The 27084-nt window shown below is 44.8% G+C and overlaps 15 non-coding genes and 1 pseudogene across 15 annotated transcripts; all 16 read left to right on the top strand.

Moving 5' to 3' along the window:
* The first annotated feature begins 5700 nt into the window (after positions 1–5700).
* LOC148292151 (5S ribosomal RNA) lies at positions 5701–5819 on the top strand. Its single transcript, XR_015826690.1, has one exon. It is a non-coding gene; the product is annotated as a 5S ribosomal RNA (ribosomal RNA).
* Positions 5820–6572: 753 nt separating this feature from the next.
* LOC148292150 (5S ribosomal RNA) lies at positions 6573–6691 on the top strand. The gene has a single exon (XR_015826898.1). It is a non-coding gene; the product is annotated as a 5S ribosomal RNA (ribosomal RNA).
* A 753-nt stretch (positions 6692–7444) lies between these two features.
* On the top strand, positions 7445–7563 carry LOC148292149 (5S ribosomal RNA). Its single transcript, XR_015827535.1, has one exon. It is a non-coding gene; the product is annotated as a 5S ribosomal RNA (ribosomal RNA).
* A 753-nt stretch (positions 7564–8316) lies between these two features.
* On the top strand, positions 8317–8435 carry LOC148292148 (5S ribosomal RNA). The gene has a single exon (XR_015827600.1). It is a non-coding gene; the product is annotated as a 5S ribosomal RNA (ribosomal RNA).
* A 753-nt stretch (positions 8436–9188) lies between these two features.
* LOC148292147 (5S ribosomal RNA) lies at positions 9189–9307 on the top strand. The gene has a single exon (XR_015826983.1). It is a non-coding gene; the product is annotated as a 5S ribosomal RNA (ribosomal RNA).
* A 753-nt stretch (positions 9308–10060) lies between these two features.
* Positions 10061–10179, top strand: LOC148292146 (5S ribosomal RNA). Its single transcript, XR_015826800.1, has one exon. It is a non-coding gene; the product is annotated as a 5S ribosomal RNA (ribosomal RNA).
* A 753-nt stretch (positions 10180–10932) lies between these two features.
* Positions 10933–11051, top strand: LOC148292145 (5S ribosomal RNA). The gene has a single exon (XR_015827534.1). It is a non-coding gene; the product is annotated as a 5S ribosomal RNA (ribosomal RNA).
* Positions 11052–11804: 753 nt separating this feature from the next.
* LOC148292144 (5S ribosomal RNA) lies at positions 11805–11923 on the top strand. The gene has a single exon (XR_015827002.1). It is a non-coding gene; the product is annotated as a 5S ribosomal RNA (ribosomal RNA).
* A 6513-nt stretch (positions 11924–18436) lies between these two features.
* LOC148292143 (5S ribosomal RNA) lies at positions 18437–18555 on the top strand. The gene has a single exon (XR_015826925.1). It is a non-coding gene; the product is annotated as a 5S ribosomal RNA (ribosomal RNA).
* A 753-nt stretch (positions 18556–19308) lies between these two features.
* On the top strand, positions 19309–19427 carry LOC148292142 (5S ribosomal RNA). The gene has a single exon (XR_015826967.1). It is a non-coding gene; the product is annotated as a 5S ribosomal RNA (ribosomal RNA).
* A 753-nt stretch (positions 19428–20180) lies between these two features.
* LOC148292141 (5S ribosomal RNA) lies at positions 20181–20299 on the top strand. The gene has a single exon (XR_015826966.1). It is a non-coding gene; the product is annotated as a 5S ribosomal RNA (ribosomal RNA).
* A 753-nt stretch (positions 20300–21052) lies between these two features.
* On the top strand, positions 21053–21171 carry LOC148292140 (5S ribosomal RNA). The gene has a single exon (XR_015826718.1). It is a non-coding gene; the product is annotated as a 5S ribosomal RNA (ribosomal RNA).
* Positions 21172–21924: 753 nt separating this feature from the next.
* Positions 21925–22043, top strand: LOC148292139 (5S ribosomal RNA). Its single transcript, XR_015826894.1, has one exon. It is a non-coding gene; the product is annotated as a 5S ribosomal RNA (ribosomal RNA).
* Positions 22044–22796: 753 nt separating this feature from the next.
* Positions 22797–22915, top strand: LOC148292138 (5S ribosomal RNA; annotated as a pseudogene).
* A 753-nt stretch (positions 22916–23668) lies between these two features.
* Positions 23669–23787, top strand: LOC148292137 (5S ribosomal RNA). Its single transcript, XR_015826866.1, has one exon. It is a non-coding gene; the product is annotated as a 5S ribosomal RNA (ribosomal RNA).
* A 753-nt stretch (positions 23788–24540) lies between these two features.
* LOC148292136 (5S ribosomal RNA) lies at positions 24541–24659 on the top strand. Its single transcript, XR_015827055.1, has one exon. It is a non-coding gene; the product is annotated as a 5S ribosomal RNA (ribosomal RNA).
* The last annotated feature ends 2425 nt before the right edge of the window (positions 24660–27084 follow it).

Here is a 27084-nt window from a genome sequence, read left to right as displayed (position 1 = left end):
TACTTTGGAAATGTACTTACTTTGTGATAGCCATAGCTTGCCTGCGTTTCTGTCTCTCCTTATCTCCATTCCTAGGATCTTTTGTGCAGAGCCTAGATCCTTCATGTCAAACTCCTTTCCAAGCAATATCTTCAATTCCTGGATTTTTGACATATCTCTACATGCAATTAGCATGTCATCAACATAACGAAGTAAAAGGATGAAGTTACCATCCTTAAATGCATGACTATATACACAGCAATCTGATTCACATCTTCTATATCCAATCTTCATCATGAAAGAATCGAAGCACTTATTCCACTGCCTTGGAGATTGCTTCAGCCCGTATAAAGACTTCTTCAACCTGCAAACCAGATTTTCCTTGTTTGCTTCAATGAACCCTTGAGGTTGGCTCATGTAGATGTCTTCCTCCAAGTCTCCATGGAGGAAAGCAGTCTTCACATCCATTTGCTCCACCTCTATGTTCTCTTGAGCTACTATGGAGAGTAGCAGCCGTATAGAAGTATGTTTCACCACCGGTGAGAAGATTTCATCATAATCAATTCCCTCCTTTTGCAAGTATCCTTTGGCCACCAATCTAGCTTTGAACATGGTGGCTACCTTCTCATGCTTTTCTTCTTTCTTCCTAAACACCCATTTGCAGCCAATAACCTTGCGATTTTTGGGTTTAGGAACTAACTCCCAAACTGAGTTTCGGTGTAGAGATTCCATCTCTTGCATCATAGCTTCCATCCAACCTTCCCGCTCTTCATTCTCAACAGCTTCTTGGAACGTGGTTGGTTCTTCTTCACTTGCATTTAGGGCATAGTGAACTGAGTCCGTGTCCCATCCAAACCTTTGAGGTGGTTTGATGGTTCTCTTGGGCCTGGACCGAGCTATAGATGACGGCTCCACCTGATCTTGAGCCTCTTCTTCTTCTTGAGTTTGTTGTTGATATTGCCCAGCTTCTTCCTCCTCTATGTCAGACTCCTCCTCCTCCTGAACGTCTTCAGTTGGCTGTTTTTGTGAAGTCTTCCTTGACATCCTTTTGAGTGGAACTTCAATGATTGTTTCTCTCCCAACAACATCCTCCTTTGCTTCTGAATTCTTGACTTTGTTCATAGGCATGGTCTTTTCATCAAACACAACATCTCTGCTGAGTATCTTCTTGTGGTTCACTGGATCCCATAGCTTGTAGCCCTTCACACCGCTCTCAAAGCCGATGAAAATACACTCAAGTGACTTAGGCTTCAACTTGGATCTTTCATCACTAGGAATAAGTGCAAATGCACTGCATCCAAACACTTTAAGATTAGTTAAATCTATTGACTTATTTGACCATACCTCCTTTGCACATTTGAACTCAAGATTTCTTGAAGGTGATCGGTTAACCAAATAGGCAGCGTGGTTAACTGACTCCGCCCAAAATGATTCGGGCAATCCTGCATGAATCCTCATACATCTCTCACGCTCCATGAGAGTTCTATTCATCCTTTCCGCAGCTCCATTTTGTTGGGGCGTCTTCTTCACGGTAAAGTGCCTCTTTATGCCTTCGTTTCTGCAAAACTCAAGGAATTCATTGCCATTATATTCACCACCATTGTCACTCCTTAGGATCTTGATTTTTCTTCCGGTTAGATTTTCCACTTCCGCCTTCCACACTTTGAATTTGGTGAAGACCTCAGATTTCTCCTTCATGAAGTAGACCCAAACCTTCCTGGAAAAATCATCCAAGAAAGTCACGAAATAGCGAGCTCCACCCTTTGATTTAACCGGTGATGGCCCCCATACATCCGAGTGAATATAATCTAACACCCCTGTGCTTCCTTCTTCTTTGTCTCGCAGCTTGAAAGCTATCTTTGATTGCTTTCCCATGGTACAAAATTTGCAGAACTCCAGCTTGCAGCTTTGAACACCTTTCAACAACTTTCGGTTGTGTAGTTCCTGCATGCCCCTCTCACTCATGTGCCCTAGCCTCAAATGCCAAAGCTGAGTTTCATCCTCCGAGTCTTTGCTTGTGGACACAGCTGCTCCACCTGTTATTGTTGTACCACACAATCTATATAGACAATTAGGTTGAACTTCTCCTTTCATAACCACAAGTGAACCTTTTGAGATTATGATTTTCCCTCCATTAGCCTTAACAGAATAACCATTCTTATCAAGAGTTCCAAGGGAAATAAGATTCTTACGCAACTTTGGAATATGCCTTACCATTCCAAGCGTCCTAACCGTCCCATCATGCATCTTTATCTTGATTGTACCGGTGCCTATGACTCTACAAACCGAGCCATTCCCCATCACAACTTCGCCACCTTCTTCTTTCTCATATGTGTCAAACCACTCCTTGTTTGAGCACATATGGTATGAGCACCCGGAATCCAAAATCCATTCGGAAGAGAAACACCTTGAAGAATTAGCATATGTATTAGTCTTAACATGGCCATTAACACATAAAAGCTCACCATCACTTTCCGTGACTTCTTCAGCTGTGTTTGCTGCATTCTTCCCTTTGTTTTTCTTCTCCTTCCATATGGGGCAATTCCTTTTCCAGTGCTCCTTTGACCCACACTCGAAACAACCTTCTTTCGCCTTGGATTTTGATCTTCCTTTGTTGCCTTTCTTGCCTTCACGCCTCTTTGAACGACCCCTCTCATCGGTCTTAGCAAATAGACCTTCACCTTGAGAGTTTTCTCCAGAACGTTGAGCCATCCTATGGTGCGTCATGATGTCTTGTAGCACCGGCTCAAAATCCAGAGTGACCTTCCCGAACATAAGAGTGGTTCGGAAGTGTTTATAGGACGGAGGTAAGGATGTTAGCAACATAAGTGCCTTATCCTCCGTACTATAAATAACTTCCATCCTTTGCAAATCAGCAACACATCTATTGAAACTACTTAAATGTTCCATTAGATTACCTCCTTCTTCCATCTTCAGATTTAGGAGTTCTTCCTTTAGGAAGAGCTTGTTGGACAGCGACTTCCCTGCAAACATCTCTTCGAGCTTCTCCCATGTTTGCTTCGCTGTATCCTTCAACACGTTGATGAGCACATCATCGGAGAGGTAGTTTTCGATGGCTCCTCTGGCTAACTCGTCAAGTACACTCCACTCCTCATCTTTCATGTCTGCTGGCTTCTTTTCCTTGCCAACTAACACAACATGGAGATGTTGTTGTGTAAGAGCAGACCTCATCCTTCGTTGCCAAAGGGTGAAGTTCTCCTTGCCTGTGAAAGGCTTTAGCTCCACCTTCATGCTTGCTGCCTGTGGATGCTTCACATGCTGTGAACTACTACCACTCTCAGCTTCTTGTTCACTTGTCATCTTCAACACACTAGCACTCCAAAAAGAACTAGCCCAGCTGCCAAAACACAGCTCTGATACCACTTGTTGTGAATTAAGACTAACTCACTTCCCCTTAGGACCTTGTTGTTGATGAACTTTGTGACAAACTCTATGATGGATGAGTCTTACACACACACAGAAATTTAACCAAATAGAAATGACACAAGTGTTTATAGAGGTTCAGCCAAATGCCTACTTCCTCTTTGGTGATCTCCTTGAGAACTTTCACTAATGAAAATAGATTACAACTTTGGTTTACAAAGAAGGAAACCCCCTTAGAAATCTACCCTCACAATCTGTTTCTCTCTCACCCTTGCTCAACAACTTGATACACTTAGAGAACTCTCTTACTCTCCCCTTGGTATTTTCTGAACTTATAAGTTTCCAGCTTCTCTACAACTCTCTATACTTTGCACAAAATTATGCTCTTCACAACTTAATGTTCTCTTGCTTCCTCTTCCCTCTTATATAGGCCTTTGGACTCCAAGATAAGGTATCATTAAGTTCTGCACGTTCTTGCTTTAGTTATATAACTTTAGACACCTGTTCTTGGCAGCTCACAAAGCAAGGGAACAATGGATGATAGCTGCCATATATCTCTTGAACCAAGAGAGTATTCACTCATTGAAGCAAGTCATCAATTTGCCAAAGTGTTCTCCCCATCTTTCCAGCTGCTTGCCACCTTCTAATATCTCAGAATTGATCAGAAATATCCTTGCAAGTCGATAGAAAGTGATAGCACACAAAGGAAGACTTGAAAACGCGTAGAAAACTGAAACAGCAAAGTCGGGGCGACCGGTCGCGGATACCTTGCGACCGGTCGCGGATACCTTACGACCGGTCGCAGATACCTTGCGACCGGTTGCTTTGGCACAGAGTTGAAAACCAATTTAGACTTTGCAATCTGCCTAAAACCGACCGGTCGCCCATAACCTGCGACCGGTCGCTTGTCTTCATTTTTGTATCTTTTAATTGAGCCATTTTTTTTTTTCTTCAACATGCACTTCACCAATAGTTCCCACCAGCAGCCCTAGCTCATCTTCATGTCACCATGACCAAGCTTCCAACCAGAAATGATAGCTCATACCTAGCTCACCATGACCAAGCATCCAACCAGCACATGCTGAGGTCAGCATGACCAGCAACTTCAAGGGCTTACAACTTGGGCTTCTCTTAATCAAATTAGGACTTTAAGCACTCGAAATTGAAGTTCAGAATGTCTTCTTTCCAGCCATATGTTATTTGGGCCAATCCAAGGTCGGAGGAAGAAGTTAAGGCCGAAACAAATTGCTAACTCATTTTCCGCGCTGATAAGATCCATCCTGAGCATGGTTCTGTGTTTGCTAGGTAACAGACTCCATATTTATCCAATGGGGCTGAATTTTGGGTATGTTATAGTACACACCCATTGGAACAACTTTCATGAAGAATGTGGCCTCATTCGAGCTATGTAGGTTGCTGAAACAAAGCTTGCAATATGACCTACGGAACTGGACTGGCAGGGGGCTGTAGCCAAAATGAGTTTGTCTTTAAGCTCTTCTTCCCTTTATCCAAATCAGGCTTTAACATGCATGGATTGCATCATTTCCTATCCAAAGCCATCATTGTTCCCTAAAGCTGAAAGATAAACACAAAAAGGATTAAAAGTACAAGTTTAACTCAAAAATATAACCAAATCATAAGCTAGAAGGGTACAAAATGATATACAATTATGAACCGATCACGCAGCGTGACAATCGGGGCACACTATGATTAAATACTCCTAGAAAGCCTAGGATTAACGAAGGAATTAAAATAGGAAAATAACACAGTTACCAAAAACTTCAAAAACTGGATTTCGGGCTAGTAAACGACGTCGGATGCCCGAAAAAGCCCACGACTCATGGCAGCGCGTTGAGTTTTACTCGCGACGCCGCTGCCTTCGAATCGACGGTTCGTGGGCCCAATTCTGAGGTCGGAGCCCAGATCAGCGGTTTGCCCGATTTGCCGTTGCACGCGCGTCGGTCCAGCTCCTCTCCAATAACTTACGCCATCTGTCCTACATCACGCCGTGGAGCTCCTCTCCAATTAACCGGGCACCGCAAACGAACGAAAGCGAAAAAACAACAGGACTCGACGCCCACTGCCGAAATTATTGGGGTTGTTCTTAACGTTGTCAGTTTTTTTTTTTTTTTTTTTTGGTTCAATTTTCGTAAGGTAGGCGCCACAGCCGATCGGAACCGGCAGTTCGGCAGGCCTGCGCGCGACACATGGTAGGGGTGGCGACGACAAGGCTTGACAAGCCATGCCATTTCATGCGGGGGGCGTTGGATATCCAACCCATGGTCATATGGCATGGCTCAAACGTGGCTTATATACTTTTAGGCGTTATAAGCTAACGGATGCGATCATACCAACTCACATGCACCGGATCCCATCAGAACTCCGAAGTGAAGCGAGTTTGGGCGAGAGTAGTACTAGGATGGGTGACCTCCTGGGAAGTCCTCGTGTTGCATCCCTTCTTTTTTTGCCTTGTTGACGTTTCAATTGTCGTGGGCGTTTGCTTTCCGTCATCTTATTCATCTAGATGTCTTTGTTCTATCACGACCCCGTGGCGCAGCGTGACAATCGGGGCACACTATGATTAAATACTCCTAGAAAGCCTAGGATTAACGAAGGAATTAAAATAGGAAAATAACACAGTTACCAAAAACTTCAAAAACTGGATTTCGGGCTAGTAAACGACGTCGGATGCCCGAAAAAGCCCACGACTCTTGGCAACGCAATGAGTTTTACTCGCGACGCCGTTGCCTTCGAATCGACCGTTCGTGGGCCCAATTCTGAGGTCGGAGCCCAGATCAGCGGTTTGCCCGATTTGCCGTGGCACGCGCGTCGGTCCAGCTCCTCTCCAATAACATACGCCATCTGTCCTACATCACCCCGTGGAGCTCGTCTCCAATTAACCGGGCACCGCAAACGAACGAAAGCGAAAAAACAGCAGGACTCGACGCCCACTGCCGAAATTATTGGGGTTGTTCTTAACGTTGTCAGTTTTTTTGTTTTTTTTGTTTTGGTTCAATTATCGTAAGGTAGGCCCCACAGCCGATCGGAACCGGCAGTTCGGCAGGCCTGCGCGCGACATATGGTAGGGGTGGCGACGACAAGGCTTGACAGGCCATGCCATTTCATGCGGGGGGCGTTGGATAGCCAACCCATGGTCATATGGCATGGCTCAAACGTGGCTTATATACTTTTAGGCGTTATAAGCTAACGGATGCGATCATACCAACTCACATGCACCGGATCCCATCAGAACTCCAAAGTTAAGCGAGTTTGGGCGAGAGTAGTACTAGGATGGGTGACCTCCTGGGAAGTCCTCGTGTTGCATCCCTTCTTTTTTTGCCTTGTTGACGTTTCAATTGTCGTGGGCGTTTGCTTTCCGTCATCTTATTCATCTGGATGTCTTTGTTCTATCACGACCCCGTGGCGCAGCGTGACAATCGGGGCACACTATGATTAAATACTCCTAGAAAGCCTAGGATTAACGAAGGAATTAAAATAGGAAAATAACACAGTTACCAAAAACTTCAAAAACTGGATTTCGGGCTAGTAAACGACGTCGGATGCCCGAAAAAGCCCACGACTCTTGGCAACGCAATGAGTTTTACTCGCGACGCCGTTGCCTTCGAATCGACCGTTCGTGGGCCCAATTCTGAGGTCGGAGCCCAGATCAGCGGTTTGCCCGATTTGCCGTGGCACGCGCGTCGGTCCAGCTCCTCTCCAATAACTTACGCCATCTGTCCTACATCACCCCGTGGAGCTCGTCTCCAATTAACCGGGCACCGCAAACGAACGAAAGCGAAAAAACAACAGGACTCGACGCCCACTGCCGAAATTATTGGGGTTGTTCTTAACGTTGTCAGTTTTTTTTTTTTTTTTGTTTTGGTTCAATTATCGTAAGGTAGGCCCCAAAGCCGATCGGAACCGGCAGTTCGGCAGGCCTGCGCGCGACACATGGTAAGGGTGGCGACGACAAGGCCTGACAGGCCATGCCATTTCATGCGGGGGGCGTTGGATAGCCAACCCATGGTCATATGGCATGGCTCAAACGTGGCTTATATACTTTTAGGCGTTATAAGCTAACGGATGCGATCATACCAACTCACATGCACCGGATCCCATCAGAACTCCGAAGTTAAGCGAGTTTGGGCGAGAGTAGTACTAGGATGGGTGACCTCCTGGGAAGTCCTCGTGTTGCATCCCTTCTTTTTTTGCCTTGTTGACGTTTCAATTGTCGTGGGCGTTTGCTTTCCGTCATCTTATTCATCTGGATGTCTTTGTTCTATCACGACCCCGTGGCGCAGCGTGACAATCGGGGCACACTATGATCAAATACTCCTAGAAAGCCTAGGATTAACGAAGGAATTAAAAGAGGAAAATAACACAGTTACCAAAAACTTCAAAAACTGGATTTCGGGCTAGTAAACGACGTCGGATGCCCGAAAAAGCCCACGACTCATGGCAACGCAATGAGTTTTACTCGCGACGCCGTTGCCTCCGAATCGACGGTTCGTGGGCCCAATTCTGAGGTCGGAGCCTAGATCAGCGGTTTGCCCGATTTGCCGTTGCACGCGCGTCGGTCCAGCTCCTCTCCAATAACTTACGCCATCTGTCCTACATCACCCCGTGGAGCTCGTCTCCAATTAACCGGGGACCGCAAACGAACGAAAGCGAAAAAACAGCAGGACTCGACGCCCACTGCCGAAATTATTGGGGTTGTTCTTAACGTTGTCAGTTTTTTTGTTTTTTTTGTTTTGGTTCAATTATCGTAAGGTAGGCCCCACAGCCGATCGGAACCGGCAGTTCGGCAGGCCTGCGCGCGACACGTGGTAGGGGTGGCGACGACAAGGCTTGACAGGCCACGCCATTTCATGCGGGGGGCGTTGGATAGCCAACCCATGGTCATATGGCATGGCTCAAACGTGGCTTATATACTTTTAGGCGTTATAAGCTAACGGATGCGATCATACCAACTCACATGCACCGGATCCCATCAGAACTCCGAAGCTAAGCGAGTTTGGGCGAGAGTAGTACTAGGATGGGTGACCTCCTGGGAAGTCCTCGTGTTGCATCCCTTCTTTTTTTGCCTTGTTGACGTTTCAATTGTCGTGGGCGTTTGCTTTCCGTCATCTTATTCATCTGGATGTCTTTGTTTTATCACGACCCCTCGGCGCAGCGTGACAATCGGGGCACACTATGATTAAATACTCCTAGAAAGCCTAGGATTAACGAAGGAATTAAAATAGGAAAATAACACAGTTACCAAAAACTTCAAAAACTGGATTTCGGGCTAGTAAACGACGTCGGATGCCCGAAAAAGCCCACGACTCATGGCAACGCAATGAGTTTTACTCGCGACGCCGTTGCCTTTGAATCGACGGTTCGTGGGCTCAATTCTGAGGTCGGAGCCCAGATCAGCGGTTTGCCCGATTTGCCGTTGCACGCGCGTCGGTCCAGCTCCTCTCCAATAACTTACGCCATCTGTCCTACATCACCCCGTGGAGCTCGTCTCCAATTAACCGGGCACCGCAAACGAACGAAAGCGAAAAAACAACAGGACTCGACGCCCACTGCCGAAATTATTGGGGTTGTTCTTAACGTTGTCAGTTTTTTTTTTTTTTTTTTTTTGGTTCAATTATCGTAAGGTAGGCCCCAAAGCCTATCGGAACCGGCAGATCGGCAGGCCTGCGCGCGACACATGGTAGGGGTGGCGACGACAAGGCCTGACAGGCCATGCCATTTCATGCGGGGGGCGTTGGATAGCCAACCCATGGTCATATGGCATGGCTCAAACGTGGCTTATATACTTTTAGGCGTTATAAGCTAACGGATGCGATCATACCAACTCACATGCACCGAATCCCATCAGAACTCCGAAGTTAAGCGAGTTTGGGCGAGAGTAGTACTAGGATGGGTGACCTCCTGGGAAGTCCTCGTGTTGCATCCCTTCTTTTTTTGCCTTGTTGACGTTTCAATTGTCGTGGGCGTTTGCTTTCCGTCATCTTATTCATCTGGATGTCTTTGTTCTATCACGACCCCGTGGCGCAGCGTGACAATCGGGGCACACTATGATTAAATACTCCTAGAAAGCCTAGGATTAACGAAGGAATTAAAATAGGAAAATAACACAGTTACCAAAAACTTCAAAAACTGGATTTCGGGCTAGTAAACGACGTCGGATGCCCGAAAAAGCCCACGACTCTTGGCAACGCAATGAGTTTTACTCGCGACGCCGTTGCCTTCGAATCGACCGTTCGTGGGCCCAATTCTGAGGTCGGAGCCCAGATCAGCGGTTTGCCCGATTTGCCGTGGCACGCGCGTCGGTCCAGCTCCTCTCCAATAACTTACGCCATCTGTCCTACATCACCCCGTGGAGCTCGTCTCCAATTAACCGGGCACCGCAAACGAACGAAAGCGAAAAAACAGCAGGACTCGACGCCCACTGCCGAAATTATTGGGGTTGTTCTTAACGTTGTCAGTTTTTTTGTTTTTTTTGTTTTGGTTCAATTATCGTAAGGTAGGCCCCACAGCCGATCGGAACCGGCAGTTCGGCAGGCCTGCGCGCGACATATGGTAGGGGTGGCGACGACAAGGCTTGACAGGCCATGCCATTTCATGCGGGGGGCGTTGGATAGCCAACCCATGGTCATATGGCATGGCTCAAACGTGGCTTATATACTTTTAGGCGTTATAAGCTAACGGATGCGATCATACCAACTCACATGCACCGGATCCCATCAGAACTCCGAAGTTAACCGAGTTTGGGCGAGAGTAGTACTAGGATGGGTGACCTCCTGGGAAGTCCTCGTGTTGCATCCCTTCTTTTTTTGCCTTGTTGACGTTTCAATTGTCGTGGGCGTGTGCTTTCCGTCATCTTATTCATCTGGATGTCTTTGTTTTATCACGACCCCTTGGCGCAGCGTGACAATCGTGGCACACTATGATTAAATACTCCTAGAAAGCCTAGGATTAACGAAGGAATTAAAATAGGAAAATAACACAGTTACCAAAAACTTCAAAAACTGGATTTCGGGCTAGTAAACGACGTCGGATGCCCGAAAAAGCCCACGACTCATGGCAACGCAATGAGTTTTACTCGCGACGCCGTTGCCTCCGAATCGACGGTTCGTGGGCCCAATTCTGAGGTCGGAGCCCAGATCAGCGGTTTGCCCGATTTGCCGTTGCACGCGCGTCGGTCCAGCTCCTCTCCAATAACTTACGCCATCTGTCCTACATCACCCCGTGGAGCTCGTCTCCAATTAACCGGGCACCGCAAATGAACGAAAGCGAAAAAACAGCAGGACTCGACGCCCACTGCCGAAATTATTGGGGTTGTTCTTAACGTTGTCAGTTTTTTTGTTTTTTTTGTTTTGGTTCAATTATAGTAAGGTAGGCCCCACAGCCGATCGGAACCGGCAGTTCGGCAGGCCTGCGCGCGACACGTGGTAGGGGTGGCGACGACAAGGCTTGACAGGCCACGCCATTTCATGCGGGGGGCGTTGGATAGCCAACCCATGGTCATATGGCATGGCTCAAACGTGGCTTATATACTTTTAGGCGTTATAAGCTAACGGATGCGATCATACCAACTCACATGCACCGGATCCCATCAGAACTCCGAAGTTAAGCGAGTTTGGGCGAGAGTAGTACTAGGATGGGTGACCTCCTGGGAAGTCCTCGTGTTGCATCCCTTCTTTTTTTGCCTTGTTGACGTTTCAATTGTTGTGGGCGTTTGCTTTCCGTCATCTTATTCATCTGGATGTCTTTGTTTTATCACGACCCCTTGGCGCAGCGTGACAATCGGGGCACACTATGATTAAATACTCCTAGAAAGCCTAGGATTAACGAAGGAATTAAAATAGGAAAATAACACAGTTACCAAAAACTTCAAAAACTGGATTTCGGGCTAGTAAACGACGTCGGATGCCCGAAAAAGCCCACGACTCATTGCAACGCAATGAGTTTTACTCGCGACGCCGTTGCCTTCGAATCGACGGTTCGTGGGCCCAATTCTGAGGTCGGAGCCCAGATCAGCGGTTTGCCCGATTTGCCGTTGCACGCGCGTCGGTCCAGCTCCTCTCCAATAACTTACGCCATCTGTCCTACATCACCCCGTGGAGCTCGTCTCCAATTAACCGGGCACCGCAAACGAACGAAAGCGAAAAAACAGCAGGACTCGACGCCCACTGCCGAAATTATTGGGGTTGTTCTTAACGTTGTCAGTTTTTTTGTTTTTTTTGTTTTGGTTCAATTATCGTAAGGTAGGCCCCACAGCCGATCGGAACCGGCAGTTCGGCAGGCCTGCCCGCGACACGTGGTAGGGGTGGCGACGACAAGGCTTGACAGGCCATGCCATTTCATGCGGGGGGCGTTGGATAGCCAACCCATGGTCATATGGCATGGCTCAAACGTGGCTTATATACTTTTAGGCGTTATAAGCTAACGGATGCGATCATACCAACTCACATGCACCGGATCCCATCAGAACTCCGAAGTTAAGCGAGTTTGGGCGAGAGTAGTACTAGGATGGGTGACGTCCTGGGAAGTCCTCGTGTTGCATCCCTTCTTTTTTTGCCTTGTTGACATTTCAATTGTCGTGGGCGTTTGCTTTCCGTCATCTTATTCATCTGGATGTCTTTGTTTTATCACGACCCCTTGGCGCAGCGTGACAATCGGGGCACACTATGATTAAATACTCCTAGAAAGCCTAGGATTAACGAAGGAATTAAAATAGGAAAATAACACAGTTACCAAAAACTTCAAAAACTGGATTTCGGGCTAGTAAACGACGTCGGATGCCCGAAAAAGCCCACGACTCATGGCAACGCAATGAGTTTTACTCGCGACGCCGTTGCCTTCGAATCGACGGTTCGTGGGCCCAATTCTGAGGTCGGAGCCCAGATCAGCGGTCTGCCCGATTTGCCGTTGCACGCGCGTCGGTCCAGCTCCTCTCCAATAACTTACGCCATCTGTCCTACATCACTGTTAAGCTCATAATTTCATACATATACATGCCCTATTTACTTACTTCTTTTGCTTAGTTTCCTAGACTTCTAAGTTATTTGCCTTCCTTTGTGTGTTTTGTAGGCAAATAGAGCAAGAGAGCATAATTCATGCAATTCAAGCATGTTAAGGCCTAATTTGGATGAAGGGAAGAAGAGCTTAAAGACAAACTCAATTTTGGCTACAGCCCCCTGCCAGTCCAGTTTCGTAGGTCATATTGCAAGCTTTGTTTCAGCAACCTACATAGCTCGAATGAGGCCACATTATTCATGAACGTTGTTCCAATTGGTGTGTACTATAACATATCCAAAATTCAGCCCCATTGGATAAATCTGGAGTCCGTTACCTAGCAAACACAGAACCATGCTCAGGATGGATCTTATCAGCGCGGAAAATGAGTTAGCAATTTGTTCCGGCCTTAACTTCCTCCTCCGACCTTGGATTGGCCCAAATGATATATGTCTGGAAAGAAGACATTCTGAACTTCAAGTTTGAGTGCTTAAAGTCTTAATTTGCTTAAGGGAAGCCCAAGTTGTAAGCCCTTGAAGTTGCTGGTCATGCTGACCTCAGCATGTGCTGGTTGGATGCTTGGTCATGGTGAGCTAGGTATGAGCTATCATTTCTGGTTGGAAGCTTGGTCATGGTGACATGAAGATGAGCTAGGGCTGCTGGTGGGATCTATTGGTGAAGTGCATCAACCAATTCAAGATTTTCTAATACAAGTGCATCACCCAATTTAGATTTTCTAATACAAGTGCATCAACCATTTCAGATTTTATAAAACAAGTGTTGTATGCATTAGCCATATTGAATTCAGATTTTCACTTCCCCTAGGCCTATAAATAGGGAGGTTCTCTAAGCTTGTAAACACACCCCAAGGGGGGGAGCTCTCAAACACTTCTATAGAGCTCCCTTCCCTTCTCTCCCTCAAATTCTCTTAGTTTTCCTTTCTAGTTCTCAATTCTAGCTTTCTTTAATGTTTTCTTAGTTGTAATTTATTTTTCTTGTAATGTACATTCTTTCTTAAGTATTCAAGTTTAATTAGTTTCCAAGTTTCAATTATGGTTTTTGTTCTTATTCATTATGCTTATAAGTTAATATGCTAGTTTGAATGATTGATCACCATTTAGGCTTGCATGTTAGCTATCTTGGTTTGAATTAAGAGTAGACACCATGCTTTAATTCGAATTGAACTATGAATAGGAAGAGTATGTATGGACATTCGACAACAGGGATTAGAAACATGCTTGGTTGTTTAAAATGTTCTTCTATGCTTAATGGGTTCCTAATGCTTAATTTTAGGTTAGACAACAAATGATCAAATTAGGGAATTAGGAACACAAGGTTATGACCACACACCATGGCTTAATCATACTTTAGCTAGAATCAATCCATTAATCTAAATTGAACTTGGGAACTTATTTGCTTGAGTTGCTTATTTCTTTCTTCCTTGTTTTATGTTCTTTGTTTTTATTTCTGTTTTGTGTAGGAGAAATGAATTGGATCATTCAATCACCAATCCTCGTGGGATCGACCTCGCACTTACATACGCTATACTACCGAACGGCTCGTGCACTTGCGAGTATCATAAGTTGAGGATGCAACTGAATCCATTTTGGTGCAGCTGTATCTACACAACAAGTTTTTGGCGCCGTTGCCGGGGATCGGTAACATTGTTTGATTCTATTTGGCTTTCCTACTTTATTTTTTTTTCTTAACTAGACAATTTCAAGTTTTAAAGTTAATGACGTTAATGGACAAGTTGTGTTTGTAGTCCAACAGAAAAGGACAATTGCCCAACAAGCAAGAGAACTGGGTTTAAGTCCCAGCTTACACAACCCATTGGTGCTTGTTGCTTTGAAGCATGGAATTGGACTTGTGTTGATTTTTCCTTTTCATTTTTAGTTTTTTTTTTATTATTTCGTAATCCTTTAATTCCGTTTCAAGTTTTTGTGTGTGTTTGTTTTAGCAATGTAAATAGCTCAATAAAAATGGAGAGAGATGGCAACTTCAAAGATAGGAAGTGTGGAGTAGTGGGAGAAGTCGCGACCTCCAAATGCATCACGCTCGACCTAATCGCTTCAAGGGGGAGCATTTCAATCCTTTCTCTTTACTTGTTATTATTTTAAATTTCTGTTTCTTTTTTTATAAAAATTTAAAAAAATAAAAAATTTAAAAATTTAAAAAGATTTTTCATATGAGCTGACTTATGGTAACTCCAGTGAGCACTTCCGTCAATACAGTGTCTAGGAGTTCTTTAGGCGACACCTTCGGTGTCTAAGAAGTTTGGGTTTTAAGCGGGACCATTGTGACCCCTCCAATCTTCCCGGATCCCCTGGCTGTGTTTTCTGAGGCCCTTAACTGGTCATCCGTGAGTTGCTTATATATTCATTTTTTTTTTCTTTCTAAACCTTCTTCTTAACTTTTCCCCTTATCATTTACATGTTCTCAATCATCTTTACTTTGCTTTAACATTGAGGACAATGCATCATTTAAGTTTGGGGGTGAGGAAAGTATTTTTTAGTTTTTGTGTTTGTGTCTGAAAACGTAGGCTTCTTCATTGCTACAATTTTTTTTTTCTGCTACTGTTTTGAATGTTTGGTCCGCGCTGTGTCCTTCATGTTTTCATGCTGAATCCAACGACGTAAAGAACGTTAAATTTGACCAAGTGGTTTGAAAGTTACATGTCAAAACAGATTATATGTTGAAATTGAGCAGAATAGCAATTTGAAACCTCACGTTTTTCTTTTATGTTTCTTTTCTTTGAGTCATTTTCAGTTTTCCTTCCCACACCAATGATAAATCTTGAGTCTAACTTATAATATGGCTCTTAGGAATTTGATAAGCATTGTGTTAGGTCTGAATCTTATTCTTTTGCTAGCTAAGTCTCACATAATTATGTTTGAGCTTTCTATGCACTTTAGCCATGATTAGACAACTCTTGCATGTCTTACCCAATTGTATGCATTTTTGCTTGTGTGATTCACTGGAATGTCAAGTTTATAACTAAGATATGATTTAGGCCATCTTTGTTAAGCCTCTTTCTTTTTCCTCCATCAACCCATACAATACATATTCCATTGTAAACCCCTTTGTGCTCAAACACTTAGCCATTTCTTTCTATCACCTTATCATCCATTAAACATCCTACCATCTAGGGAACATGTAGAGTATGATTGTATTTCAGATTGTATTCAAGGCAATAAATGAGCTATAAAAAAAATCAAAAGAAAAAGAGAAAAGAAGTGTGGCCAATGTAGTCACGACCCTAGGGTGATATAAGGAGAAATAAAGGTGATCTAGGGTAAAGAGCCGCAAAATTGGGCCAAATATTATACAAAGTGTGTAAATGTCAAAATCAAATTGTGAAGTGATTCAATTGCAAAATCTGGTGTTGTGAGCTTTTCAATTTTTGTGCCTTACATTTCAAATGTCAATAATCTTGTTTACATGTCATGCTCTACTTTGTTCTTTAGACCTTGTGTTTCCATAACCATTCTTTGTCTAACCATTATCATAACCCCATTACATCCATAAGTAAAGTCCTATTGATCTTGGTTTAGCTTGGCAAACTTGTGTTCATTCTTGCAGGAATTCATATCGTTGTTTGAGAAGCATAAGTTGTATCTTCATGGCTACTTCACACACACACCTTGAGCATGATTTTTCTGAGATTGTGGTAGCACTTGAATAATGTTTAGAACTTCCTTAGTGCTTGTTTTGTTCCTTGTTGAGCCATGTCTACGAAGTTAAAATTTCTGTCTGGTTGGAAGGTTAACGTTTTTGTATTTTGTTTTGTTTTGTTTTGCTTAAGGACTAACAAATCTATTAAGTTTTCAAACCATTTTGTTTTGTAGAGTTAGAAAAACGTTTGTGGGTATCATATCTGTTAAACCCTCAGGAGACACAACTCCTCCTACTAGGGATGCCTAGAGGTTTAAAGGCTTGTTGCATACGCTCAATGCAATCGAGTTACCTACGAAAGTGGTCTAGTTAACTTCTTATTTTGTTTTGTTTTTAGCTTTGTTTTTCTTTTGTTTTGCTCGAGGACTAGCAAAATCTAAGTTTGGGGGTGTGTTAAGCTCATAATTTCATACATATACATGCCCTATTTACTTACTTCTTTTGCTTAGTTTCCTAGACTTCTAAGTTATTTGCCTTCCTTTGTGTGTTTTGCAGGCAAATAGAGCAAGAGAGCATAATTCATGCAATTCAAGCATGTTAAGGCCTAATTTGGATGAAGGGAAGAAGAGCTTAAAGACAAACTCAATTTTGGCTACAGCCCCCTGCCAGTCCAGTTTCGTAGGTCATATTGCAAGCTTTGTTTCAGCAACCTACATAGCTCGAATGAGGCCACATTCTTCATGAACATTGTTCCAATTGGTGTGTACTATAACATATCCAAAATTCAGCCCCATTGGATAAATCTGGAGTCCGTTACCTAGCAAACACAGAACCATGCTCAGGATGGATCTTATCAGCGCGGAAAATGAGTTAGCAATTTGTTCCGGCCTTAACTTCCTCCTCCGACCTTGGATTGGCCCAAATGATATATGTCTGGAAAGAAGACATTCTGAACTTCAAGTTTGAGTGCTTAAAGTCTTAATTTGCTTAAGGGAAGCCCAAGTTGTAAGCCCTTGAAGTTGCTGGTCATGCTGACCTCAGCATGTGCTGGTTGGATGCTTGGTCATGGTGAGCTAGGTATGAGCTATCATTTCTGGTTGGAAGCTTGGTCATGGTGACATGAAGATGAGCTAGGGCTGCTGGTGGGATCTATTGGTGAAGTGCATCAACCAATTCAAGATTTTCTAATACAAGTGCATCACCCAATTTAGATTTTCTAATACAAGTGCATCAACCATTTCAGATTTTATAAAACAAGTGTTGTATGCATTAGCCATATTGAATTCAGATTTTCACTTCCCCTAGGCCTATAAATAGGGAGGTTCTCTAAGCTTGTAAACACACCCCAAGGGGGGGAGCTCTCAAACACTTCTATAGAGCTCCCTTCCCTTCTCTCCCTCAAATTCTCTTAGTTTTCCTTTCTAGTTCTCAATTCTAGCTTTCTTTAATGTTTTCTTAGTTGTAATTTATTTTTCTTGTAATGTACATTCTTTCTTAAGTATTCAAGTTTAATTAGTTTCCAAGTTTCAATTATGGTTTTTGTTCTTATTCATTATGCTTATAAGTTAATATGCTAGTTTGAATGATTGATCACCATTTAGGCTTGCATGTTAGCTATCTTGGTTTGAATTAAGAGTAGACACCATGCTTTAATTCGAATTGAACTATGAATAGGAAGAGTATGTATGGACATTCGACAACAGGGATTAGATACATGCTTGGTTGTTTAAAATGTTCTTCTATGCTTAATGGGTTCCTAATGCTTAATTTTAGGTTAGACAACAAATGATCAAATTAGGGAATTAGGAACACAAGGTTATGACCACACACCATGGCTTAATCATACTTTAGCTAGAATCAATCCATTAATCTAAATTGAACTTGGGAACTTATTTGCTTGAGTTACTTATTTCTTTCTTCCTTGTTTTATGTTCTTTGTTTTTATTTCTGTTTTGTGTAGGAGAAATGAATTGGATCATTCAATCACCAATCCTCGTGGGATCGACCTCGCACTTACATACGCTATACTACCGAACGGCTCGTGCACTTGCGAGTATCATAAGTTGAGGATGCAACTGAATCCATTTTGGTGCAGCTGTATCTACACAACAATCACCCCGTGGAGCTCGTCTCCAATTAACCGGGCACCGCAAACGAACGAAAGCGAAAAAACAACAGGACTCGACGCCCATTGCCGACATTGTTGGGGTTGTTCTTAACGTTGTCAGTTTTTTTGTTTTTTTTGTTTTGGTTCAATTATCGTAAGGTAGGCCCCACAGCCGATCGGAACCGGCAGTTCGGCAGGCCTGCGCGCGACACGTGGTAGGGGTGGCGACGACAAGGCTTGACAGGCCATGCCATTTCATGCGGGGGGCGTTGGATAGCCAACCCATGGTCATATGGCATGGCTCAAACGTGGCTTATATACTTTTAGGCGTTATAAGCTAACGGATGCGATCATACCAACTCACATGCACCGGATCCCATCAGAACTCCGAAATTAAGCGAGTTTGGGCGAGAGTAGTACTAGGATGGGTGACCTCCTGGGAAGTCCTCGTGTTGCATCCCTTCTTTTTTTGCCTTGTTGACGTTTCAATTGTCGTGGGCGTTTGCTTTCCGTCATCTTATTCATCTGGATGTCTTTGTTTTATCACGACCCCTTGGCGCAGCGTGACAATCGGGGCACACTATGATTAAATACTCCTAGAAAGCCTAGGATTAACGAAGGAATTAAAATAGGAAAATAACACAGTTACCAAAAACTTCAAAAACTGGATTTCGGGCTAGTAAACGACGTCGGATGCCCGAAAAAGCCCACGACTCATTGCAACGCAATGAGTTTTACTCGCGACGCCGTTGCCTTCGAATCGACGGTTCGTGGGCCCAATTCTGAGGTCGGAGCCCAGATCAGCGGTTTGCCCGATTTGCCGTTGCACGCGCGTCGGTCCAGCTCCTCTCCAATAACTTACGCCATCTGTCCTACATCACCCCGTGGAGCTCGTCTCCAATTAACCGGGCACCGCAAACGAACGAAAGCGAAAAAACAGCAGGACTCGACGCCCACTGCCGAAATTATTGGGGTTGTTCTTAACGTTGTCAGTTTTTTTGTTTTTTTTGTTTTGGTTCAATTATCGTAAGGTAGGCCCCACAGCCGATCGGAACCGGCAGTTCGGCAGGCCTGCGCGCGACACGTGGTAGGGGTGGCGACGACAAGGCTTGACAGGCCATGCCATTTCATGCGGGGGGCGTTGGATAGCCAACCCATGGTCATATGGCATGGCTCAAACGTGGCTTATATACTTTTAGGCGTTATAAGCTAACGGATGCGATCATACCAACTCACATGCACCGGATCCCATAAGAACTCCGAAGTTAAGCGAGTTTGGGCGAGAGTAGTACTAGGATGGGTGACCTCCTGGGAAGTCCTCGTGTTGTATCCCTTCTTTTTTTGCCTTGTTGAAATTTCAATTGTCGTGGGCGTTTGCTTTCCGTCATCTTATTCATCTGGATGTCTTTGTTTTATCACGACCCCTTGGCGCAGCGTGACAATCGGGGCACACTATGATTAAATACTCCTAGAAAGCCTAGGATTAACGAAGGAATTAAAATAGGAAAATAACACAGTTACCAAAAACTTCAAAAACTGGATTTCGGGCTAGTAAACGACGTCGGATGCCCGAAAAAGCCCACGACTCATTGCAACGCAATGAGTTTTACTCGCGACGCCGTTGCCTTCGAATCGACGGTTCGTGGGCCCAATTCTGAGGTCGGAGCCCAGATCAGCGGTTTGCCCGATTTGCCGTTGCACGCGCGTCGGTCCAGCTCCTCTCCAATAACTTACGCCATCTGTCCTACATCACCCCGTGGAGCTCGTCTCCAATTAACCGGGCACCGCAAACGAACGAAAGCGAAAAAACAGCAGGACTCGACGCCCACTGCCGAAATTATTGGGGTTGTTCTTAACGTTGTCAGTTTTTTTGTTTTTTTTGTTTTGGTTCAATTATCGTAAGGTAGGCCCCACAGCCGATCGGAACCGGCAGTTCGGCAGGCCTGCGCGCGACACGTGGTAGGGGTGGCGACGACAAGGCTTGACAGGCCATGCCATTTCATGCGGGGGGCGTTGGATAGCCAACCCATGGTCATATGGCATGGCTCAAACGTGGCTTATATACTTTTAGGCGTTATAAGCTAACGGATGCGATCATACCAACTCACATGCACCGGATCCCATAAGAACTCCGAAGTTAAGCGAGTTTGGGCGAGAGTAGTACTAGGATGGGTGACCTCCTGGGAAGTCCTCGTGTTGTATCCCTTCTTTTTTTGCCTTGTTGAAATTTCAATTGTCGTGGGCGTTTGCTTTCCGTCATCTTATTCATCTGGATGTCTTTGTTTTATCACGACCCCTTGGCGCAGCGTGACAATCGGGGCACACTATGATTAAATACTCCTAGAAAGCCTAGGATTAACGAAGGAATTAAAATAGGAAAATAACACAGTTACCAAAAACTTCAAAAACTGGATTTCGGGCTAGTAAACGACGTCGGATGCCCGAAAAAGCCCACGACTCATGGCAACGCAATGAGTTTTACTCGCGACGCCGTTGCCTTCGAATCGACGGTTCGTGGGCCCAATTCTGAGGTCGGAGCCCAGATCAGCGGTCTGCCCGATTTGCCGTTGCACGCGCGTCGGTCCAGCTCCTCTCCAATAACTTACGCCATCTGTCCTACATCACCCCGTGGAGCTCGTCTCCAATTAACCGGGCACCGCAAACGAACGAAAGCGAAAAAACAACAGGACTCGACGCCCACTGCCGAAATTATTGGGGTTGTTCTTAACGTTGTCAGTTTTTTTGTTTTTTTTGTTTTGGTTCAATTATCGTAAGGTAGGCCCCACAGCCGATCGGAACCGGCAGTTCGGCAGGCCTGCGCGCGACACGTGGTAGGGGTGGCGACGACAAGGCTTGACAGGCCATGCCATTTCATGCGGGGGGCGTTGGATAGCCAACCCATGGTCATATGGCATGGCTCAAACGTGGCTTATATACTTTTAGGCGTTATAAGCTAACGGATGCGATCATACCAACTCACATGCACCGGATCCCATAAGAACTCCGAAGTTAAGCGAGTTTGGGCGAGAGTAGTACTAGGATGGGTGACCTCCTGGGAAGTCCTCGTGTTGCATCCCTTCTTTTTTTGCCTTGTTGAAATTTCAATTGTCGTGGGCGTTTGCTTTCCGTCATCTTATTCATCTGGATGTCTTTGTTTTATCACGACCCCTTGGCGCAGCGTGACAATCGGGGCACACTATGATTAAATACTCCTAGAAAGCCTAGGATTAACGAAGGAATTAAAATAGGAAAATAATACAGTTACCAAAAACTTCAAAAACTGGATTTCGGGCTAGTAAACGACGTCGGATGCCCGAAAAAGCCCACGACTCATGGCAGCGCAATGAGTTTTACTCGCGACGCCGTTGCCTTCGAATCGACGGTTCGTTGGCCCAATTCTGAGGTCGGAGCCCAGATCAGCGGTTTGCCCGATTTGCCGTTGCACGCGCGTCGGTCCAGCTCCTCTCCAATAACTTACGCCATCTGTCCTACATCACCCCGTGGAGCTCGTCTCCAATTAACCGGGCACCGCAAACGAACGAAAGCGAAAAAACAGCAGGACTCGACGCCCACTGCCGAAATTATTGGGGTTGTTCTTAACGTTGTCAGTTTTTTTGTATTTTTTGTTTTGGTTCAATTATCGTAAGGTAGGCCCCACAGCCGATCGGAACCGGCAGTTCGGCAGGCCTGCGCGCGACACGTGGTAGGGGTGGCGACGACACGGCTTGACAGGCCATGCCATTTCATGCGGGGGGCGTTGGATAGCCAACCCATGGTCATATGGCATGGCTCAAACGTGGCTTATATACTTTTAGGCGTTATAAGCTAACGGATGCGATCATACCAACTCACATGCACCGGACCCCATCAGAACTCCGAAGTTAAGCGAGTTTGGGCGAGAGTAGTACTAGGATGGGTGACCTCATGGGAAGTCCTCGTGTTGCATCCCTTCTTTTTTTGCCTTGTTGACGTTTTAATTGTCGTGGGCGTTTGCTTTCCGTCATCTTATTCATCTGGATGTCTTTGTTTTATCACCACCCCTTGGCGCAGCGTGACAATCGGGGCACACTATGATTAAATACTCCTAGAAAGCGTAGGATTAACGAAGGAATTAAAATAGGAAAATAATACAGTTACCAAAAACTTCAAAAACTGGATTTCGGGCTAGTAAACGACGTCGGATGCCCGAAAAAGCCCACGACTCATGGCAACGCAATGAGTTTTACTCGCGACGCCGTTGCCTTCGAATCGACGGTTCGTGGGCCCAATTCTGAGGTCGGAGCCCAGATCAGCGGTCTGCCCGATTTGCCGTTGCACGCGCGTCGGTCCAGCTCCTCTCCAATAACTTACGCCATCTGTCCTACATCACCCCGTGGAGCTCGTCTCCAATTAACCGGGCACCGCAAACGAACGAAAGCGAAAAAACAACAGGACTCGACGCCCACTGCCGAAATTATTGGGGTTGTTCTTAACGTTGTCAGTTTTTTTGTGTTTTTTCTTTTGGTTCAATTATCGTAAGGTAGTCCCCACAGCCGATCGGAACCGGCAGTTCGGCGGGCCTGCGCGCGACACATGGTAGGGGTGGCGACGACAAGGCTTGACAGGCCATGCCATTTCATGCGGGGGGCGTTGGATAGCCAACCCATGGTCATATGGCATGGCTCAAACGTGGCTTATATACTTTTAGGCGTTATAAGCTAACGGATGCGATCATACCAACTCACATGCACCGGATCCCATCAAAACTCCGAAGTTTAGCGAGTTTGCGCGAGAGTAGTACTAGGATGGGTGACCTCCTGGGAAGTCCTCGTGTTGCATCCCTTCTTTTTTTGCCTTGTGGACGTTTCAATTGTCGTGGGCGTTTGCATTCCGTCATCTTATTCATCTGGATGTCTTTGTTTTAACACGACCCGTTGGCGCAGCGTGACAATCGGGGCACACTATGATTAAATACTCCTAGAAAGCCTAGGATTAGCAAAGGAATTCAAATAGGAAAATAACACAGTTACCAAAAACTTCAAAAACTGGATTTCGGGCTAGTAAACGACGTCGGATGCCCGAAAAAGCCCACGACACATGGCAACGCGATGAGTTTTACTCGCGACGCCGTTGCCTTCGAATCGACGGTTCGTGGGCCCAATTCTGAGGTCGGAGCCCAGATCAGCGGTTTGCCCGATTTGCCGTTGCACGCGCGTCGGTCCAGCTCCTCTCCAATAACTTACGCCATCTGTCCTACATCACCCCGTGGAGCTCGTCTCCAATTAACCGGGCACCGCAAACGAACGAAAGCGAAAAAACAACAGGACTCGACGCCCACTGCCGAAATTATTGGGGTTGTTCTTAACGTTGTCAGTTTTTTTGTTTTTTTTGTTTTGGTTCAATTATCGTAAGGTAGGCCCCACAGCCGATCGGAACCGGCAGTTCGGCAGGCCTGCGCGCGACACATGGTAGGGGTGGCGACGACAAGGCTTGACAGGCCATGCCATTTCATGCGGGGGGCGTTGGATAGCCAACCCATGGTCATATGGCATGGCTCAAACGTGGCTTATATACTTTTAGGCGTTATAAGCAAACGGATGCGATCATACCAACTCACATGCACCGGATCCCATCAGAACTCCGAAGTTAAGCGAGTTTGGGCGAGAGTAGTACAAGGATGGGTGACCTCCTGGGAAGTCCTCGTGTTGCATCCCTTCTTTTTTTGCCTTGTTGACGTTTCAATTGTCGTGGGCGTTTGCTTTCCGTCATCTTATTCATCTGGATGTCTTTGTTTTGTCACGACCCCGTGGCGCAGCGTGACAATCGGGGCACACTATGATTAAATACTCCTAGAAAGCCTAGGATTAACGAAGGAATTAAAATAGGAAAATAACACAGTTACCAAAAACTTCAAAAACTGGATTTCGGGCTAGTAAACGACGTCGGATGCCCGAAAAAGCCCACGACTCATGGCACCGCAATGAGTTTTACTCGCGACGCCGTTGCCTTCGAATCGACGGTTTGTGGGCCCAATTCTGAGGTCGGAGCCCAGATCAGCGGTTTGCCCGATTTGCCGTTGCACGCGCGTCGGTCCAGCTCCTCTCCAATAACTTACGCCATCTGTCCTACATCACCCCGTGGAGCTCGTCTCCAATTAACCGGGCACCGCAAACGAACGAAAGCGAAAAAACAGCAGGACTCGACGCCCACTGCCGAAATTATTGGGGTTGTTCTTAACGTTGTCAGTTTTTTTGTTTTTTTTGTTTTGGTTCAATTATCGTAAGGTAGGCCCCACAGCCGATCGGAACCGGCAGTTCGGCAGGCCTGCGCGCGACACGTGGTAGGGGTGGCGACGACAAGGCTTGACAGGCCATGCCATTTCATGCGGGGGGCGTTGGATAGCCAACCCATGGTCATATGGCATGGCTCAAACGTGGCTTATATACTTTTAGGCGTTATAAGCTAACGGATGCGATCACACCAACTCACATGCACCGGATCCCATCAGAACTCCGAAGTTAAGCGAGTTTGGGCTAGAGTAGTACTAGGATGGGTGACCTCCTGGGAAGTCCTCGTGTTGCATCCCTTCTTTTTTTGCCTTGTTGACGTTTAAATTGTCGTGGGCATTTGCTTTCCGTCATCTTATTCATCTGGATGTCTTTGTTTTAACACGACCCCTTGGCGCAGCGTGACAATCGGGGCACACTATGATTAAATATTCCTAGAAAGCCTAGGATTAACGAAGGAATTAAAATAGGAAAATAACACAGTTACCAAAAACTTCAAAAATTGGATTTCGGGCTAGTAAACGACGTCGGATGCCCGAAAAAGCCCACGACTCATGGCACCGCAATGAGTTTTACTCGCGACGCCATTGCCTTCGAATCGACGGTTCGTAGGCCCAATTCTGAGGTCGGAGCCTGATCGGTTCATAATTGTATATCATTTTGTACCCTTCTAGCTTATGATTTGGTTATGTTTTTGAGTTAAACTTATGCTTTTAATCCTTTTTGTGTTTATCTTTCAGTTCATTGAGCTTTAGGTAATAATGATGGCTTTAGAGAGCATAATTCATGCAATTCAAGCATGTTAAGGCCTAATTTGGATGAATGGATGAAGAGCTTAAAGACAAACTCATTTTGGCTACAGCCCCCTGCCAGTCCAGTTCCGTAGGTCATATTGCAAGCTTTGTTTCAACCACCTACATAGCTCTAATGAGGCCACATTCTTCATGAAAGTTGTTCCAATTGGTGTGTACTATAACATATCCAAAATTCAGCCCCATTGGATAAATCTGGAGTCCGTTACCTAGCAAACACAGAACCATGCTCAGGATGGATCTTATCAGCGCGGAAAATGAGTTAGCAATTTGTTTCGGCCTTAACTTCTTCCTCCGACCTTGGATTGGCCCAAATAACATATGGCTGGAAAGAAGACATTCTGAACTTCAATTTCGAGTGCTTAAAGTCCTAATTTGATTAAGAGAAGCCCAAGTTGTAAGCCCTTGAAGTTGCTGGTCATGCTGACCTCAGCATGTGCTGGTTGGATGCTTGGTCATGGTGAGCTAGGTATGAGCTATCATTTCTGGTTGGAAGCTTGGTCATGGTGACATGAAGATGAGCTAGGGCTGCTGGTGGGATCTATTGGTGAAGTGCATCAACCAATTCAAGATTTTCTAATACAAGTGCATCACCCAATTTAGATTTTCTAATACAAGTGCATCAACCATTTCAGATTTTATAAAACAAGTGTTGTATGCATTAGCCATATTGAATTCAGATTTTCACTTCCCCTAGGCCTATAAATAGGGAAGTTCTCTAAGCTTGTAAACACACCCCAAGGGGGGGAGCTCTCAAACACTTCTCTAGAGCTCCCTTCCCTTCTCTCCCTCAAATTCTCTTAGTTTCTCTTTCTAGTTTTCAATTGTTATAATGAGATCTTTGTGCTGAAATTTTCCTTTAAGTCTTTCCAAGTTCTACTTTAATTTTCATTGTTATGTAAATTCTTTTCTTTAGTTTCAAGTTTGATTAGTTTCCAAGTTTCAATTATGATTTTTGTTCTTATTCATTATGCTTATAAGTTAATATGCTAGTTTGAATGATTGATCACCATTTAGGCTTGCATGTTAGCTATCTTGGTTTGAATTAAGAGTAGACACCATACTTTAATTCGAATTGAACTATGAATAGGAAGAGTATGTATGGACATTCGACAACAGGGATTAGATACATGCTTGGTTGTTTAAATTGTTCTTCTATGCTTAATGGGTTCCTAATGCTTAATTTTAGGTTAGACAACAAATGATCAAATTAGGGAATTAGGAACACAAGGTTATGACCACACACCATGGCTTAATCATACTTTAGCTAGAATCAATCCATTAATCTAAATTGAACTTGGGAACTTATTTGCTTGAGTTACTTATTTCTTTCTTCCTTGTTTTATGTTCTTTGTTTTTGTTTCTATTTTGTGTAGGGAAACTAAATTGGATCATTCAATCACCAATCCCTGTGGAATCGACCTCGCACTTACATATGCTATACTACCAACGGTTCGTGCACTTGCGAGTATCACAAGTTGAGGATGCAACTGAATCCATTTTGGTGCAGCTGTATCTACGCAACAAGTTTTTGGCGCCGTTGCCGGGGATCGGTAACATTGTTTGATTCTATTTGGCTTTCCTACTTTATTTTATTTGTTTTTCTTAACTAGACAATTTCTTGTTTTAAAGTTAATGACGTTAATGGACAAGTTGTGTTTGTAGTCCAACAGAAAAGGACAATTGCCCAACAAGCAAGAGAACTGGGTTTAAGTCCCAGCTTACACAACCCATTGGTGCTTGTTGCTTTGAAACATGGAATTGGATGTGTGTTGATTTTCCTTTTCATTTTAGTTTTTATTTCCTAATCCTTTAATTCTATTTCAAGTTTTCTATGTTTGTTTTAGCAATTTATTATAGCTCAATAATAAATGGAGAGAGATGGCAACCTCAATCATAAGAATGGGAAGTG

This window comes from Prunus avium, chromosome 8, assembly GCF_965620075.1.
Source record: "Prunus avium chromosome 8, drPruAviu1.hap1.1, whole genome shotgun sequence".
Lineage (NCBI taxonomy): Eukaryota > Viridiplantae > Streptophyta > Magnoliopsida > Rosales > Rosaceae > Prunus > Prunus avium.
Note: the sequence above shows the minus strand (reverse complement) of the source record. Positions and strands in the feature narration are given on the sequence as shown.